At 37.2% G+C, this 16,076-nt stretch overlaps 1 long non-coding RNA gene across 1 annotated transcript in view; it reads right to left on the bottom strand.

The window, feature by feature from the left end:
• LOC128559808 (uncharacterized) overlaps positions 1 to 15,838 on the bottom strand; it is a 31,463-nt gene extending 15,625 nt beyond the window's left edge. The window contains exons 1-2 of the long non-coding RNA XR_008372650.1: positions 15,764 to 15,838; positions 3,296 to 3,347 (exon numbers count right to left, since the gene is read on the bottom strand). This is a non-coding gene — a long non-coding RNA (uncharacterized LOC128559808). The remainder of the gene's footprint in view (positions 1 to 3,295; positions 3,348 to 15,763) is intronic.
• Between the last annotated feature and the right edge of the window lie 238 nt (positions 15,839 to 16,076).

Genomic DNA, 16,076 nt, shown 5'->3' on the forward strand with positions numbered 1-16,076 from the left:
TTGAATTAACCCTGGAGCTTTCTAACTTGGATATTTGAAAAGCCTTATTTGAACTTCGTTGCATTACATTTTGTAATACATGAAATAATTACCAAGATAATGCCTCAACAGCGCCCGAATGAGAAGAATTAATAGCTCTCACTGTTATTTGAATACTCTTAAGCAAAACACCTTTCTATCATGTTTTATAAAGGCTTTAATGCTCATTATGTTAACTCATTAAGGCCTCACCAAATTAAAAAGTTGTTCATCGGATTTGCCGCTCGTATATTTTCAGAACGTTTTTGGCTAATTGCGCTCTCGCCCCATGGGAAAAAATCAATCCAAAATTTTTTGGTGCGCTTCTTTTTACGGACGTAAAAGTGTATAAATGCTTATATAATTCCAGTCCTAGATTGTTCTCAGATGGATTTTAATCAAAATAAATACATATTACGTACACATCGTCTATAATAAATCATAACACTTATATTTAGTTGCATTAAAGTTGTTTCCCCTTGATGCAGTTACGCCATTTTCTTCAAATGTTTACCAAATTACATGCTACAAAAATTGATTTATTTCATTGAAAAGTGGATGAAGAAAAGCATACTAATTTATTTGATAACATCAATCTACATTATTTTGGTAAGGGTAATTACTTATTGATGCATGTCACTTATCTTTTTTCTGTTTTTTTCTGTCCAAATGATCAGCATTTGCATATGAAAGTTGGTGGGGTAAGGAATTTACATAATCACAGCAGTTTCGCCACAAGAGTACACAGCATGTATGCAGCAGGAGTACACAGCATGTACGCCGCAGGACTCGGGCCAGGAGTACACAGCATGTACGCCGCAGGAGTACATAGCATGTACGCCGCAGGAGTACACAGCATGTACGCCGCAGGGGTAGTACACCGCAGGCTCATTTGCATGTGAAAAGTGTATGTGCCGCGTACATGCTGCGTACTATTTCCCGCATACTAAATTCCTCCAGCGTACATCCTGTGTACTATGTAGTCCACAGCATGTACGCAGCAAGTAGTACGCGGCAGAGCTCATTTGCATGTCAAAAGTGTACTACAAACGTACTATCGGTGTATGTGCGGTGTATATCCTGCGTACTATTTAAAGCCCTTGATTTCAGTACACATCATGTATGCATCATATACGCTGTATGTACACAGCAAGAGTACGCAGCAGGCCTTTTTCTTCTGTAAGGGCACTAGCCCGAAAACATTTTTAATTGCCCGAAATCATTTTGTTTATAAATATAATGTATTTTAGTTTATGCTTGATTCAACATTTAGTTATTTAAATGGTAGGCAACTAACCTACCCACACTGTCCATGGGCAGGCTAAGCCAACGTAAGTGGATAACCATGTTGCAATATTCAAGTAACTAGCAGACAGAAATTATGGGAGAAAACTGTAGAAAAAAAGAAAGACCTATACCAGTATCTAGTTATATGCCAGGCGTGGGGTTTAAATTTGCACTACCCTTCTAAAACTTACTTTTTTAGCCAGGGCCTTTAAAATATAGTGTAGCTGTTCAAATTTAACTGCAATAATGGATCAGCCTGGTCAGCGCCCCCTGCCCCCAACCCCCAAAAAATGTTGTGTTTCTGGTGGCATGGCCAAAAAAAGTAGGGTCACTAGGTCGGTATTTTTTTTTTTAAGCATTATTATCAAGTAAATGTAGCCTATTATCACGGTCTAGGGCGACGTGGACACAATAATCATCATCAACCCACCCGTGTTTAAAGCGAAAAAAAAACATTAACAATTATCGGTAATTATTCTGTTGATAAACAAGTAATTGGCCTTGTTTTCATCATCAATTAAAACCCCCTCAAAGAGCTAAAAGACGTGTGTCGGTATCATGGCATCTGAAGTGGAGAGCAAAGCGGTTTAGTTGCCCGAGATTGTCATGGCATTACGTCATGTTTTCGCGCCATGTGGCACATCACTGTCTGATTGTACCGCCTCGGTTCTTTAAAAAATGAGAAGAAATCAGTAAAAAAGTTTCTTCTTTATTTTTTTTAAAGCGAATGTGCAGTATCCTGTATAAACTGACAGGTAAATGTGTCAAACGATAGTAGTAGATATCCTACCTCAGTGACCTATTTGCCCTCAAGGAATTTACATTATTGTTTGAAAAGAATATCTGACATAGTGTTGAGTCAAAAAAGACATGTACAAAGATTCATTTACTTATTAAACTTATTAAAAACCACAGCGACATCATAAGTACTGCTTTATTTTAAAACAATCATTGTTTTTATTTACGTTCACGAGGTCCCGTAACCTATTCATCCGCACTTGCAGAAATCTGTTTGCCAAAAATCGTTTTACTCGATGTATTTAAATTGCTGCCGCTTTTTCATTAAGATTTTTTAATTCCGTTTTTTTGTACTTTCTTGTCAAAAGTCTGAATTTTATGACCATAGTATATATTATTTATTTACTTTTAGAAATAAATAAATAATTAAGATCGCACTGTTTGAAATTTTACAAATAATTGTATGAAATTTCGATCACTTTTATGGAATTTTGCCTACATTTCTGTCGACATCTTATTAAAATCGTTACAGAATTCAAACTGTTTTACTTCTAAAGCGGCGCTGAAAATTTGAAGCGATTATATTAAAAAATAAATGCACTAAAAGCGTTTTTTTGTGTACGTGTCGATAAACATTTAAGTGACGGCGATACGATAGTTCGCACATGCTCGTGGAGTGGAAAATTACTGGCATGACGTTTTGATATCTTTGCGATTCGCGGGTAAATTCCAGTCAATCCAGGTAATTTTTAGGGATGTAATTTCTGAATTTTGTAAAGTTAACTTTATATATTGCAAATCTGAAGTCATCAATTCATGCATAAATATACGAAAGCTAGTATTTAGGATTTTCATTTCAGATTCATGAAGTTCTTTTTGTGAAAATTAAGGGATCTAAATTTCGGAAAAATGGCCGACCGGTGTTATGCGGACCGAAAATATCGTTGTCATTTAAAAGGAAACATCAGATAAATCAGTGAAATTTCACGCTTTTATTATTAACATGTTTGAAAACTTAGTAGCCCAACGGACTACCCAGCTTGGGAAATTCGGTAGTCCGTCTGAAAAACTGGTAGCCTCGGGCTACCGTCAAGATCGAGGCCTGACAGTTGTTATATGACTGACACTACTCGTCCTGGCGCTTCTAAGAATAAATATAAGTACACACTAAAATGGTGGCATTGCACTAAATTTTGTATTTCATAGCATCTAATATCAATAATCATTGTATTCATTTGTACAGTGTACTTACCTGTTTCTAAACCAGAGCAAGATCAACTTGTGACCCAAGAAGACGCTTCAAACTGAAAAGAAGAAAACCACAATAAGGGGACACAGTAAAAACAATAGAGCATTATAAAAATTCCAACAAAAAACTTAGCACTGTTCGCAGAATCATAACTACTTACCTCTGTTATTGTAGCTTTGACTATACACAAAGAAATATTATCCAATCTGAATTTAAAAATTATTCATTAGAATTCCTAAACCTTTAGATGTAGGATGGGCCATATTTCCAAAACTTAAAAAACAAAAAAAAAAACACAAAAATAAATCTTACGCTCAATAAAGCAACAACTAACATTTTTTCTGTTGGGTTTAATATCACACTGACACAATTATGGGTCACATGGCGACTTTCCAGCTTTAGCTGGTAGAGGAAGACCCTCCGTGACGGTGCATTATCTGGGCAGAACCATCGACCTTCCATTAGCCAGCTGGATGGCTTCCTCATATGAAGATTGCTATGCCCCAAGTGAAGCTGGAACCCACATCGGTAAGGAGCCTGAGATTCTCAGCAGTGTCCTTAGCCACTCGGACACGGAGGCCCCCAACAACTATGTCAGGATACTCGTTATATGACCCAGGGAAGTGCCTACGCCTTTAGTATCTTGAACAATGGTTTGGGTCCAATCACTAAGGTGACTATGTCTTAGACTAGCTGACAAACGAATGTAGAATGTCCTTTGTTTAAACGTAAAGCTGGTGAGACCAAATATCTCAGATATAGAATTTTCCTCTGGCTACCTTGCCTAAATGATTCGTGTACCAATGATTCGTAAATGATTTCTATTATGAGTTTAGACAATTTCAGGATCAGGCAAATCACTAATGTTTCAAACTAACATCTTTAATTAAAAATGATTAGCTCAAACTCCTATAGGCTGGAGACTCTATACTTGACTGGTCTTTTGTTGGAGTTCCCGTCAGACAATGTCTTTGAATCAACAACATACGAGTCCTATCGCATACGATGCTCGGCCTCTGTCCTCTCAAACTCTATAAGATTGCCCTGACTCCTGGATGCTCAGCCTATATGCTATCATATTTTAGCATTCAACTACCATATAGGTATTATACCCGATGCCTTGGCTGTCTTCGCCAATAATGCTGAACCGTCTATAAGCTGGAACTCTCCTACTATCTCAGTAGATTACCAAACTCTGGGTCTCTGTCTCAGCTTCCCGATGCTCAGCCTATATATGCTATCGTCTATAACATTCAATTACCTTTAAGGTAAACTCCTTTGCGTGGCCCTATAGCTCGAACCTTATCGAAATTCTGCTACTCTTCTTTAGTCAAAGAACTTCCAAAGCCTTTTTTTTAATAATTTATCCGCCCTGACAGGGTGACTGCAATAGTCTCCTTCTCAAGGTATGGGATAAATTATAAGTTGAATCCTCGATGTGTCTTCTTTAACGCTGGATACCGAATGAGCTCTCTATCATTCATCTACCTATTTATACCCCAGCAAAACGTGCTATTTTTAGAACTTGTTTCTGATTGGTCCAAATTTAAACATAACGTTTTACAACGAGTACTTGCTCTATCAAATATCTGGTTCCCTTAACCTTTGTATATGGTATAATGTGCGAGCTGGGACCCAGCTATCCATATAATGAACCCAAATCAACCATAAATGACCCAAATTCTATTAATTACAGCAATTCAATAAAAATTATAGCTATGGCAACATGATAAGGGAGTCAAGCACTATCTGTGCTTATGTGTTACGTTATCAATACATCAAACATACAAATTATTCTGACAAAATAGCCCCCTTCTCAAGAAAATACTTTAGGTTTTTCAAAAACAAGAAGAATAATTTGTAAACAAATCTGTTTTTCTTTTTATTTATTTTCTTGATTATTATTTTTTTTTCAAATATCTGTCATTTCATATTCTGTTTCATGTACTCAATTATTGTCTACTCAGATAATCAGCACACACATTTTCTGATCCTTTAATTGATTCAATTTTGAATCTGTAACACTGCAAAAACAATGCCATCTCATAATTCTTGAGCTTTCTACTTTACATTTCTGTATGTAACTCAGTGGGGCATGATCAGTCTGCAGAATGAATTCATTGCCGTACAAATACTTCTGAAATTTCTTAAACACCAAAAACTATTGACAAACATTCTCTTCAATTACCGAATAGTTTCTCTCTCTTTGAAGCAATTTCTTGCTGGCATATGCTATGGGGAATTGTCCATCTTCATATCTCTGAAGAAGTGCTGCTCCAACCCCAGTATCTGAAGCATCGCATTGTAATATAAAAGGCCGTGAAAAGTCTGGTAACCGTAAAAATTGGTGCTTGTGTAAGCAAGGTTTTCAAAGTATGAAAAGCTTTGGCATGTTGTTCTTCCCATACTACAGTATTAGGTTTCCCTTCTTGATTAAGTCAGTCAGTGGTGCTGCAACTTCGGAGTATGATGCTATAAATTTTCTATAATAACCAGTTAGGCCAAGGAAACTCCGTACTTGTCTCTTAGTTTAGGTTCTTCTGCATTCTTTATACGCTCTTAATTTATCATCTTCCATCTCTAGCTGATCATTTCCGACCTTATGCCCAGTGAATGAAATATTATCATATCCTATGAAACACTTTGATGGTTTTAGTGTAAGCTTTGCATCTCTAACCCTCTTAAAAATATTTTGTAACATTGAGACATGTGTATCCCACGTTATGGTGTGACCTAAAATATTGTCCACGTAATTGTCAGCATGTTTGCACCCTGTCAATAATTTTCGCATCATTTTATTAAATTTTAGCACCAGAATTTATCATACCGAATGGCATTTTTCGGAACTGGAAACTTCCCTCAGATGTAGTGAAGGCTGTCAAGTGCCTAGATTGCTTTTCGACAGGAATCTGCCAGTAACCTTTACTGAGATCAAATTTTTGTGAAGAATTTATCCCCATGAAGTTTTGACCTAATATCTTCATCTTTTCCCCATAGGCTCCGTATCAAATTTAGTTATAGAATTCAACCGCCTAAAATCAATACAAAATCTGTTTGTATTATCTTTCTTTTTCACCATAACGATAGGGGAGTTGTAGCAGAGGTGGCAGGTTCAATAATCCCAGCGTTTAACATGTGTTGAACCTCTTGGTTAACTCATTACGTTTCGCATATGGTATGGGGTATTGTTTGACTCTAACAGGTTCTGTGGTTGTAAGTTCGACCTTATGTTCTACAAGATTCGTCGTTCCAGGACTTTCTGTGAAAATGTCTTGATATTGTTTTATAAGCGACTTAATTTCAGTAATTTGGCTTTCAGACAAATGAGGATTAATTGTACATTTTCATATGTTTTGACCCTCCTATTCTGACAAGGTCGAGCAAATTTTCGTCATCAACTACCCCAGTCTCTGTGCTAACATCGGTCTCGATCACGGCGACACTTCCTGCAAAAATATCTTGTCTTTTTTCGTACTTTTTGAGTAAATTGATATGGTAAAGCCCTATCTTGTCACCGACTTTACTTTAAAATCCATTTTGTTGACCACATCAACTACTTCATAAGGTCCTTTCCACTGAAGCATTAACTTATTGTGGTTAGTTGGTAAAAGTAACAGCACTTTATCCCCGACCTTTAATTTCTGTTTCTGGCACTCTTGTCGTAATGGTGTTTGTACGTTTCTTGTGCTGAATGAGACTTTCTCTAGCTATCTTACATGTTTCCTCCAGCCTATTCCGTAAGTCTAATACATACTCATATGTGTTTCTCGTTTCTGGTGTTTCAGCTTCAGTCCAAAGTTCTTTAAGTACTTGCATAGGTCCTCTGACTGTCCTGCCATAGAGAAGTTCAAATGGTGAGAATCCTGTACTTGCCTGTGGAACCTCTCGATATGCAAACAGTACAGCTGACAAATATCTATCCAGTCTTTTGGTTTTCTTGACCATCTTTTTCAACATACTCTTTAAAATACCATTCATACGCTCACAAAAACCATTGCACTTTGGGTTTTATACGAGTTGTGAACAATTGTTTCAGGCTGATCAGCCTACAAACTTCTTCCATCAACTGTGAGGTAAACTGATTTCCCTCTGTCACTCAAGATTTCGGATGGAAATCCTACTCTGGAAAATATATCTAGCAAAGCTTCAGCCACCCGTTCTGTCTCAATCCTAGGTAATGCAACTGCCTCAGGATATCTTGTGGCATAGTCGACCACGGTAAGATATACCGATTTCCTTTTTCTGAAATAGGAGCAATAGGTCCTATTAAATCCACAGCCACCCGATGAAAGGGTGTCTCCATTATTGGATATCTCCCAATGGAACCTTTCTAACTTTTCCTTTTGGGATCATTTCTGACATATATCACACGACCTACAAAATCTTGTGACATTTACTAGTTAACCCCGGCCAGTAAAAACTTGTTTGTATCCTATCAACTGTCTTTCTTATTGATAGGTGTCCTCCAACTATTGATTCATGAGCTAAGACATAACTCTCTTTCTGAACTGAATTTGGGAACTACAATTTGCTTTATCTCTTGATAATACTGCCTTTCTTTTCTTCGAAGGTTCTATACAATACATCCTTCTTGACTTCGTACATAAATGTTAAACCACTCTTTGTCTTCATTTTCTTCTGATGCGAGGCATATGTCCACAGTTTTCCTGGGTATTGTCTTCCTTCTGAGCTTTTTTTAATTGCTCGACATCAAGTTCATGCTGTTTAGGTTCTGTGACCTTCAAAGGTTTTATTGATGTTTTTCTTTCTCAGCCTGTGCTCTCGTTACCACAGCTGCAACAATATTTTCTTTGATGGAGACTGTTTTCCATCCCTACTACTCCAGTTAATGTCTGGTCTATCAGAAGCCCCTTTGATATTTCCATAACTAAATCGCAGATCAAAGTTGTCAAAACCATGACTTCAACTTCTCCTGTATAATATGGTGTGTCAACTTGTATCGTTGCTGAAGGAACTATCCTTGTTCGTCCATCAATTGCAACCATAAGATACTTCTTATCTAACATTTGATTCTCTGATACGAAATCTTTCCTAACAGCTGCCAACTCACAACCTGTATCTCTCAAAACTTGAACTTCTTTATCCCCTATATATCCTGTCTTCAACACCAAGTTTTCTGTCACCGGTTGTTGAATCAATGGTACAGGTGCTTGCTATGACCGAAACAGATTGTCCATCTCCTAAATTAAGCAATCCATTTCTTGTTGTCTTTTACCTTTTGGTCATCTAATGACACAGCTATGCATGAAGCTGACACTTTCCTGTCTCATACTGTCTGTTTTTCTGCGCTTGGCCTCCTTTCTCCAATCTATAGGTGTTGAATCTTGCGTTCATGCCTATTTCTCTGTCTTTCCTCATAGGATCCCCTACTAGCTAAACAGCACCGCTTATTTTTCTCTTGGATAGGTCTCTGCATTCTCTAGCTATATGACCTTCCTTGTGGCATACAAAAATACAGGCTTTTAAAAGCTGGCCTTTCTCTTTGGTTGGGGCTGAGATGAAGGTGTCATACTTAGACGTTGTGGTGGCCTATTGGGTGAGGAATTATTTTTCATAACCCTGTTTGAGGTTATAATACCACCATGTGCTTCAATGTATTGTTCTGCCAACTGTGTGATCTCAGCTCTCGATTTTGCAACTCTTCCTTTAAGAACAAAGCAAGGGTCTGTGGAACAAGTTTGGATGAACTGTTCTCGTGATCATAAGGTCTTTCAGCATTTCAAACGTATTGTCAACTTCTGCCATTTTGTCATCGACTGAAATACCTGTCCAGCCTTGCCATAATACTGAAAAACAGTTTCACCACGCTCTGGCTTGCATTCCCCGAACTTCAATCTAAAACCTTCTTCTGTTAACTGGTAACGCTTCAGAACTGCTTTCTTCAATGCCGTATAGTCATTGGCTTGGTCTGGAGGCATGCTTGTGTATACGTCCAGGCCTTTTCTGTAAGTAATGAGCTGAGGCTTACAGCCCATGTCTCTTCTTCCATCCCTGGTTTTGCATAAACGTTTGAATCGTTCGAGGTATGCATCCATATTTATCTTTGCTTTCTTCGAACTTGGTAGTCTTGGCCGTAATGTTTTACTGCTCAAGTGCTCAGCACCTTTATCAGCTCCCAAAGCTCCGGCATCAGCCTTTATTTTAAGCATCTCCAACTCCTGTTCCTTCAAAGCTCGTTCTTCCCTCAAACGTTCAATCTCAAATAATCTTTTCTTCTCAGCCTGTTCTTCCTCATAATGCCGTAACTTTTCGGCCTGTTCAAGCTCAAAAAGTCGTTTCTTCTCAGCTTCCTGAGCCTCGAACCTACGTTGCTCATCATCATGACGCCGCCTTTCCTCATCTCGTCTCAGCATACGCTCCTCACGTTCCGTATATTCCTTTTCTTTCCTATCTACAAAATCTATGAGCTCTGAACCTGAGAGACCCATACGTTCACCCATCTCAACCCATTTATCGTAGTTCATCTTTAAGCTTTAGGATGGAACTAACTCTTTAAAATTCAACTATATGTGACTCAGACTACCTTCAGTCACAGCGCTTCTGGTACACCCACAGACCGTTTAAACCCCTAGTCTCTGTACACCTTGGATATAGATCCGGACGAGCCCCCAAATTGTCAGGATACTCGTTATTTGACCCAGGGAAGTGCCTACGCCTTTAGTATCTTGAACAATGGTTTGGGTCCAATCACTAAGGTGACTATGTCTTAGACTAGCTGACAAACGAATGTAGAATGTCCTTTGTTTAAACGTAAAGCTGGTGAGACCAAATATCTCAGATATAGAATTTTCCTCTGGCTACCTTGCCTAAATGATTCGTGTACCAATGATTCGTAAATGATTTCTATTATGAGCTAGACAATTTCAGGGATCAGGCAAATCACTAAATGTTTCAAACTAACAATCTTTAATTAAAAATGATTAGCTCAAACTCCTATAGGCTGGAGACTCTATACTTGACTGGTCTTTTTGTTGGAGTTCCCGTCAGACAATGTCTTTGAATCAACAACATACGAGTCCTATCGCATAGTGCTCGGCCTTTTGTCTCTCAAACTCTATAAGATTGCCCTGACTCTGGATGCTCAGCGCCTATATGCTATCATATGTAGCATTCAACTACCATATAGGTATTATACCCGATGCCTTGGCTGTACTTCGCCAATAATGCTGAACCGTCTATAAGCTGGAACTCTCCTACTATCTCAGTAGATTACCAAACTCTGGGTCTCTGTCTCAGCTTCCCGATGCTCAGCCTATATATGCTATCGTCTATAACATTCAATTACCTTTAAGGTAAAACTCCTTTGCGCTGGCCCTATAGCTCGAAACCTTATCGAAATTCTGCTACTCTTCTTTAGTCAAAGAACTTCCAAAGCCTTTTTTTTAATAATTTATCCGCCCTGACAGGGTGACTGCAATAGTCTCTTCTTCAAGGTACTGGGATAAATTATAAGTTGAATCCCTCGATGTGTCTTCTTTAACCGCTGGATACCGAATGAGCTCTCTATCATTCATCTACCTATTTATACCCCAGCAGACGTGCTATTTTTAGAACTTGTTTCTGATTGGTCCAAATTTAAACATAACGTTTTACAACGAGTACTTGCTCTATCAAATATCTGGTTCCCTTTAACCTTTGTATATGGTATAATGTGCGAAGCTGGGACCCAGCTATCCATATAATGAACCCAAATCAACCATAAATGACCCAAATTCTATTAATTACAGCAATTCAATAAAAATTATAGCTATGGCAACATGATAAGGGAGTCAAGCACTATCTGTGCTTATGTGTTACGTTATCAATACATCAAACATACAAATTATTCTGACAAACTAAAATATCAGACGATTCATGCAAGTGCTTTGACATGTATTTTGCCTTTTTGGCATTAACTTAGTTTATATAAATACGTTAAATTTTAAAAAGTAAAACCTGTGGTAAAGATGTCTTCTCAAAAAGCAACTGGTTTAATTTACAGTTTAAACATTTTGTGCTCTCCAAAGTTTGGTCTTTGTATACAGTTTTGACTGCATTCTGACTTTTCAAATTTCACTGAGACAAGATAATGAGACAGGTGAGCAAAATGTCATCTTAAACATGTCCATGTTTTAAATAAAACCATTCAAACATAATTTGAGTATTTACAAACGATTATGTCCATGAAAAATATATCGTATGACAAGTTTTATGATAATATGATCAATTACACTACCTGAATGATACTATCATGTTTTAGTGAAGCTTTTGTATGACATCCACCTTTTAAGTGAAATTGACAGATTAATGATAATTATGATAATCTAGATGGCTGTAAATGATGCCTACCCTGTCAGTATTCAAATCATTCTATTCAGAGGATAAATCTAAATAAAGTAAAATAAAAACATGAACATGTAATGGTAATTCTCACACAAAAAGTCACAGTTGCATGCAGCAGTGTTCTTTTCATTCAATAATTGCTCCCCACCCCCGCCTCAAGAAAACACCAACAAAAAAAGCTACGGTGGTTTTTCATACAAACAACTCAAAACAGCAGAAGGATCTTAATATAGGAGCTTTTCTTTGATATTCAGCTGAAATATTTTTTAATTTACGTTTTTGTTTTAATAAAAATAATATTTCTGGCCAAAACATACTGTTTCATTCACCATTCAAAGTAAAAAATACTCACCGAGCACAATATAAAGAATCAAGGAATTTTCTATAATTAGAAGAATAAACCAAATTGAATATATATCTGAAAAAGGATCTTCATTCAAAATGTTAGTAACATCATGTTTACTTTTATTTGTTCATTTTCAGATCTGCCTGGTAGGTAGGCAGAGCACAGGACTTCAAATCAAGAAGTCATAGGTTAAATCCTGGAGCAAGCAGTTTTACCTGTGACAGGAGGAGATGCTTTTTTGAGTCATTTGTCTTCCACCTCCTGCATTTGCACCTTAAGTTATAATCAAAGGGAAGTAACACTAATTTCTGTATAACAATCATACAAGTAGTTAATTATTTCCCCTATAGATTTGTCAGTTGACTATAGATCAATCTAGCCTGAATGTTAATTTTTATTATACTCTAGGTACATCCAGTGGCCTTAGTTTGGTTGCAAGTTCTTTCTTCGATATCAGCCTAAGCAATCACATATTGAAGAATAAGTACTAATTATAACCTGCTCTGTATCAATTTTAATGTGAACAAGAGCTGTCTCCATAGGATAACACATGCCTCTGATGGCACTTTGAATGAACAGTTATGGCCGATGTTAGAGTTTAGGACCTTTGACCTACGGACCTGGGTCTTGCGCGCGACACGTCGTCTTACTGTGGTACACATTCATGCCCAATAATTTTAAAATCCATGCATGAATGACAAAGATTTGGACCGGACATGCCCATCAATGCACTATCATGAAATATGACCTTTAACGTCTAAGTGTGACCTTGACCTTTGAGCTATGGACCTGGGTCTTGCGTGCGACACGTCGTCTTACTGTGGTACACATTCATGCCAAGTTATTTGAAAATCCATCCATGGATGACAAAGATATGGACCGGACACGAATGCACATCATGAAAAATGACCTTTAACGTCTAAGTGTGACCTTGACCTTTGAGCTACAGACCTGGGTCTTTCGCGCGACACGTCGTCTTACTGTGGTAAACATTCATGCCAAGTTATTTGAAAATCCATCCATCGATGACAAAGATGTGGACCGGACACGAATGCACATCATGAAAAATGACCTTTAACGTCTAAGTGTGACCTTGACCTTTGAGCTACGGACCTGGGTCTTTCGCGCGACATGTCGTCTTACTGTGGTACACATTCATGCCAAGTTATTTGAAAATCCATCCATTGATGACAAAGATATGGACCGGACACGAAAATTGCGGACACACTGACAGACGGTTCAAAAACTATATGCCTCCCTGTGGGGGCATAAAAAGGGGAGCGCTGGTCTGGTGTTTAGGGTCTCAGCCGCTCAACCCGTGGGTTGTGGGTTCAAGCCCCATTGGGGTCATGACCATGACTTCTCATATGACACCAGTACTGGTTTTTCCAGGAAGCAGACTGGAGAGTAGTTCAAATAAACTTTAAAAGCTTTCATCACAATCAAGATAAAATAAATAAATATAAACTAATCTTAATGTGGTAATATCCAAATACTCATACAACCAAGACTCTAATTTAACAAGCGCTGTTTGCAAAACACATGCCCCTGAACTGGCCTGTTTGTAGTCCAAATAATATATTAACCCTTATCATGCTGGACACCATTGATTCTGCCTTTGTAACCAGTGCAGATCACGCAATCCGTGCAGTCTGATCTGCACTGTTCACTATTCAGTCAGTATCTTTTTGGTAAGCACCCCTTTTAAAAGTTAATGGTACTGTCCAAATTGAAAGATGGACAAGTTTATCATAGAAATTTAGCAAGGTAAGGGTTAAGGTCAGTGCAATAACTTGACTGTAGCTGTCCTGTCATGTCCGAATTTATTCTGTGTATTTCTGCTAGGAAATCCCTTATGAAATATGTTGGGAACAGAACATTCTCTGGTATATCATATGTACAATGTATTTGTTATGATTACATCTCTGATAATAAATTTATGTTAATATTAAAGCATGAAATAGCCCCACTGACATTCTTTTATTAGTATAGACTCAAGCATTCCCCAAACTGACCAGGACCTGTGTTCACAAAACAGTTTCAATCTCAGCTCTTGCATTTCCTAACCATACATGTAACTCTGTTAATTTTACAGGAGTATACCAGTACAGACCTTCAAATCCTTTCAATGACATTTCTGTTCAAATGGTATACAAGATTAAATTTTATGAATATAACTGACCATAATGGCATACAATTACAGACACGAAACAGAAAACCCATAATGGTGGTTTCAAATAGTTCTCAGTGTTTTTTGCTCTGTAGAGTTATTTTCCTTATTTTCTTTGCATTTTTTCTTTCAAGATAGGTCTGTGCTTGACATGTAGGTACTATAATGGTAGCATTTTCATAATCATAATGAAATAATAAGACAACAGAATTTGCCATGGATACTTAGATCATACACTACCACTCATTTTTTAGCTGAGGCATCAACTGAACCTCCTATCAGTTTTTAGCCTGAGGCATCAACTGAACCTCCTACCAGTTTCTAGCTCAAGGCATCAACTGAACCTACTATCAGTTTCTAGCCTGAGGCATTAACTGAACGTCCTATCTGTTTCTAGCCCTTGGCATCAGCTGAACGTCCTATCAGTTTCTAGCCAGAGGTATCAACTGAACCTCCTATCCATTTCTAGCCTCATACAAATGCACGAGTCTGTCAAACAACCTCACTGCCATTGTAGTAAAATACCACAGACTCTATCGAGGATCAAACCCCAGACCTCTAGTCCAACTAAGTTGACGTGATCCAAGACCAAGGAAATATTGAGATAATTTTTTTCATATGGGCAATATCCCTAACCCGCGCCAGTTACTCAAAAGACCAAAATAGTTGAAGCAATTTCAGTCACAAATATAAAACAATCTGAACGTCAAATTATTTTGACTACCCGGACCTCATGGTCTGTAGGAGAGATCGCCGTGACGTCACGCGTTAACATCTGTTTATCTGGTGGTTGGCAAAACAAATGATTTTAACACCGTTTGCGTATTGAATCAGAATTTTTAATTTTTAATAACTTTTTTGCTCATTTATGGATTTTCAAAATTCAAAAAGATTTGAAATACTAACAATCTTCATATTTTTGTATCCAAATATCTTTTTTCAATGAATAACAGTTTTAAATGACATATAATTTTAAAAGCGGCGTAGTGATTTTCACAACCTTTAGAAAAACAGTGTAAGTTAAGCGTTCATAATTAATCCATTTTATTTCGAAATAACAATTAAAAGTAATCAATAAATTGCTTGTTTTATAACCTTTCCATTGATCAAAAAATTATTTATGTAATTTGTGTTTTAAGAAAGTTTAGACCGTTAGAGAAACATCACTGTTTACAAAAAACATGGACAGTCGGCTTCTGCCCACCCGATCACTGTCTTATCAGTTCTAAAAATAGACTTTGTATACAAACACGATCTCTCCTGTAGGTGGCCACTCTAACTGCATCGCCAAACTAAAGGGATAACCCAACAGCAAGGCTTCTGGCAGTGGCTTTATATAAATACAACCACTACAGTGTGTTTGACTGAAAATATTTTTCTTGAATCAAAAATGACCCCAACTTTTCTTTTGATTTTTATTCAGCACTGACAATATTCTTCAAGAAAATGTATGATAAGTTACAGACATTTAAAATGGGTCCGGAGGTGAGCTACAGCCATTTGAGATATGTCAACTTTGATCTCTGACTTTGCAGATATGCTAAAGCAAAAAAAAATAATTTACTTAAAAGTTAAACTCGAAAATGAAATAAACATAACTGAGAATGCATACCTTCTTTAACATGAACTTTTAAAGTTACCGCTTCAGAACTTCCATGTTTTCCGTTTGGCAACTTCCGGTTCCTTTTCGTCCTCAAAAACTTCCGTACTAAGGTAATTTCCGTACTAAGGTAATAATTCATAAAAAATGCTTTTAATAAAAAAAAAAGTCAAAAAGCTTTTAGTTTCAGTAAAGAAATCAATATTATCGTCATTTTATCATTCAAAATCATGTGAAGACTTGGACTATTTTGCCAAATAATGCTTCAGAGGTCGTTACTCTTTTGACAATTGTAAATTTTATAAATACTCAGTAATGTGTGTTT

This window comes from Mercenaria mercenaria, chromosome 10 (assembly GCF_021730395.1).
Source record: "Mercenaria mercenaria strain notata chromosome 10, MADL_Memer_1, whole genome shotgun sequence".
Lineage (NCBI taxonomy): Eukaryota > Metazoa > Mollusca > Bivalvia > Venerida > Veneridae > Mercenaria > Mercenaria mercenaria.